This window comes from Cryptomeria japonica, chromosome 5 (assembly GCF_030272615.1).
Source record: "Cryptomeria japonica chromosome 5, Sugi_1.0, whole genome shotgun sequence".
Classification (NCBI taxonomy): Eukaryota; Viridiplantae; Streptophyta; class Pinopsida; order Cupressales; family Cupressaceae; genus Cryptomeria; species Cryptomeria japonica.
Window position 1 is genome coordinate 901,441,312 of NC_081409.1, and position 4,735 is coordinate 901,446,046.

Sequence of the window (4,735 nt, forward strand, 5' to 3'; positions counted from 1 at the left end):
GTGGTTTAAGAAGACAAAACAAAAAAAATCACTTGGGGTCAGATGAACCATTGAAGAAAATCCAAAAAATTTTGGGGGCGTTTTGGACCGTTTTCACTCAAGCCCTAAAAAACTGGTTTTAGGAGGCCTAATTGGGTTAATTCCTTGTAGCTCTTTTCTAGGCAAGATTTTGAAATCAGTAAGAAATCTATTGATTGCAAATTTCAAATGGACCTTAAATTCATTCAAAACATGAAATAAGACGCCTCCACACCTCTGCAACATCTCACAATGATAGGAGGTCAATTTGACAACTTGAAGCCAAGAAGCCATAATTGAGCACATGTGAAGCACTGTGAATTGGTCGGGTTCCTAGCCAAAACACCTGAAGAAAACACCATAGGAAGGTCAAGAATCAAGCCCTAGAAGAGACTGAGAAGGACTTTGAGGCCTAGAGAGAAACTAGTCCTGGTGAGCTGGTGGAATTGAGCAACACTAGCTGGGAGAAGTGTTGAGCAAACTAGGTGAACCCGATCATCAATGTCTATGGTACTATGTTCAATGGAATTAGCATACAAGACCGGTTTACTGTAAATAGCTGCTCTAGACATTGTGCTACTGAGATGGTTAGTATGAGGAGGACAATGAAAATGTGAAAATAAGCATCAAGTTGTGCAAGTATTATACTTTCCTTGCTCTATCTAATTAAATTTTTTTAGTAGAGATGACAAAGGACTCTTGTTTTTTAGCATTCTCTCCCTATTTTTCTTATCTTTCTTGAACCCCTTGATACAAAACCATTAAAAAATGACCAATGGAAAAAGTAGTAGAATATTACTACATTACATGTCAATAATGTAATGAATAGAAGAGTGTCATTTATTGTCATAAGCATGATAATTATGATGCACATCTCTACAAAGAGAGCACCTAGTTCTAATGGCAAGTTACTATGGTAGACGGGGGAAACCATTGTTTTACATTTTATAGTACTATAGTACTGTGTGAACATGGTAATTTCATGACCTATACAAAATGTATGAGTTTAGTAATTTTCAAATATGTGTCTTGTATAACAATATCGTAATGAATATCAATGGAAAAATAATTTTTTTTGTACAAAATTTAAACGTGGAGTGTTTTGATTAATTTTTTGTCGTGCCTATGGAACTACATTGTATCTACAATGGTAAGTTCATTTATGTAAACAACAATGACAATAGGCCAAGATCATTTATTATTGTGAAGATTTTTTCCCTCTCAATGGAACTACATTATCTGTACAATGCTAGGTTGAGTTCACAGTAATATGAAATTTGTACATTAAAAATAAAGAAGTGAATTGTACCTGTATTGCTGAAATTTCAAGCTAGTATTTAAGCTGATTTCCCTTCAATATAGAAAAATTGGGCTAGTTTGAACCCTGCAATGCAACTAATTGACATCATGTGTCATAACCTACTTCATTGTGATGCCAACTATTTTGATTTGCTTAAGATTTGCAAACATAAACAATATTTGTAAGTCATCCTTGGATTTATTACTATAAAAAAGAACTGTTAAATTAATTAAACATTTGTACACATAAGGGCTAACTAACTCCTAAAAATTATTTTTTCACTTAAGTTGAAAATGATTTTCAAATTATATACGAGGTATTTTCAACTCAATATAATAGAAAAGAACGATAAAGAAATTTTTGAAAAATAAAAAATTTGTACATTTTTACATAGCCAAATAAATTATTTCTTACATGTTAGTTATATGTAAAAATAGATAGTTATATTAATTTCATATTTTTGAACCAAAAATTAATATGTTGTAATTAAGTATTGATTTCATAGTGAATATTGCATTGTTTAAAGTGATTGGGTAGTGATATTTTTGTGCATTATTATTGTTTTTCCCTTGTTTAGTGATTATAAATCTGACATATTAAGTTTACAACAAGTGCAATTCAGGATTGTAGTTACTGTTTTCACATTTTCACACACATACATCTCAAATATCAATAACAATGACACATTTAAATGTATACTTCCTTGTGAAAATATCTTATGTTTATGGCTGAAATATATTGATAGTAGTAAACATTGGAACACATATAGCTTTTATAGTAGAATACTAAAGCATAAACATAGGTGCATGACAAAGATGTGCATGCAAATTAAGAAGACACTTGTGAAGCAAGTGTGGGAAGTGCAGTTGTAATAGGTGGATGAAGAGGAAGATGTGTGTATAAGAACATCAGTGACTTGAGCACATTTGATAGCTTTCTTGTGAGATCATAGCCCAAGTGCTCGCTATGTTCTTTCAATGCATGTGTAAAAACCAGCTCACAATTATTGTTCATAGCAACTTTTACAACATTGTAAACATAAGAAGTTGCATCACATAGTGCTAATGTTTTGGGCGAGAATATACCCCCCAGAAGACCATTATGGTTTCTTCCATCACAAGAATTAATAGCTACATTTTAACCAATCGATGGAGTGAAATAGTATTGAATATATGAATTTGCAAACTTTTCAACAAACTTTCGGTCCTGGACCAAGTCCATGCAATTTGACAGGAAACAGGACACCACGTCACTATAGTAGACTGAACTAGAAGCATTTTGCAAGAATTCTTCACCTAATATCATCCTTAGAGACTCTTCAATGGAGGGAGAATGAAAACAAAAGATGTGTGCCATTGTAGTCATATCAATTGGCCCAATAATTGGACAATCCCATTTTGGTGGCGGAATATATATTCACTTATTGGTTGTCATAGTGTACATTCTGTGATAATATGTAAATTGAAGTACCATCATTTTAAAAAGAAATTGAATTTTCTAGAAATCTTTATATCACTTAACAAATGTCTCTATAAATTTTGATTTCGTATTTAATAAATATTAATGAGAAGTTCAAACAATATGTATTACTTTTAGTGATTTGAAACAAATATCAATGAATAAGTTAAATTCAAAAACAATCAATTTGTCAACAACTAATGTTGCTAAAAAATTTGAAGAAGGATATAATAGAGTGGCACTAGTTAGGTACCATTACAAGATATAATGAATAAGAATTAGAAATTGTAATGAATATAATATAATATATTCAAATCTCTCACATGCAGTAGACAAATTTATAGATTACATGTACCAAACCAATTTAAATACATTTATATTCCTAGAATTTAAGTTTATTAAAAAAAATATGTTACATTTTAAAAATATACATATAAATAATTTGTATTAAATGTAAATAATTTTTTTTTGTAATATATTACATATTTCTTCAAAGATTATAAATGTACAAATCAATATTGTACCATTCAAATTGATATGACAATTTCAACCATTTTTTGTTAGATTTTAATACTGCCTATTTCTAATAACAAAATAATATAAAATATACTCATAACTTATCTTTATTAAGATGCTTTAAAAAAATAAAGAAATATATATTTAAAAAGATTACTTGACTTTTATTTGTTACAAAGGTTTCTTTTACTTTACAAGTACAACATTTTTTATACAAAAGGTCTAACAGAAATCTAACCTCTCTGTCTGCTCCGTGTGTGCTGGATGTCTCAAAATGTGGAATTTTGGGTGCATGGCATTTGTATTTTCAGGTATGAAATATGGGTTTATCTCAATGGCATACTCCAATATTTTGACATGTGGTTTTTTTATTTTACAAGGACCTTAGTCTAAAGACCTAAAAGCTTACCTAAAGCTTTGGCAATCCATAATGTTATGAATGCCCTCTGATGGTGATTTCAATATCTATGAAAGTGATGGTTTTGTTTACCACTTGATTTTATGACCAGGTTTTGTGATCTATACTTCGAAGAAGAAGGAGAAGCTTCATTAAACACTCTAGATGGCATGTTTGATTAGAGTCTCGCTAGACCTATGATGTTTGTAATTTACATAGAGGTATGAATGTCAGCTTCTACATATATGTCTACACAAATTTTATTTTATCGATTGTACACTGTATGCATTTATGCATTTATCTGAACTTTAATGATAACTCATATGCATTTTTTACTTGACTCTCACCGCAAATATAAAAGAATCACTACAACAAGATTTTAGGTATGCAGATTCATCATTGCCTAACAAACATCAATGACAAATGTACAAGGTTGCACTAAAAATCCAAATAGAGTGAGTTTTAACAATCTAGAATATTATCTTCCCAACAACGTTAAGTCTGTTATATATCTGTCCAAAATCATGCCTACTGAGTTAGCTAGCATTGAATATTTTTTCTTACAGTTTAAACAGAATCAATAGAGCCTTTAGGTTGTTACAAATTTATTTTAAAGATTGTCCACTAGGTTTCAACATTTAGGTATTCTCATATTCAAGATGTAAATTGAATATTGTACAGCCTTAAACTTGTTATGGTTTTATTCAAAAGAATGGCTGCTGGATTTTAAGCGTAGGGTATCTTCTATACTGCATGTACACCCAACAACACAATAACACAATAACACAAAAACTACTTGAACAACCCTTAAGCAGGGTATACCATATTATAGAACCACTAAACTACTCATAAACTTTATATGAGTAAACTAGTAACCAGCCAATCCAACCATTAAAACATAGTAGCTACAAGATCATATTGCAAGAAAAGCACAACACCAAAAAGAGCTTTAGGGAATCTTTGAAACTGGCAATCATTTTCATCTCTAAAGCAGGTGGAGCTGTCAACCAATGATCATAGGCCCTATTATATACTCCAAGAAGATG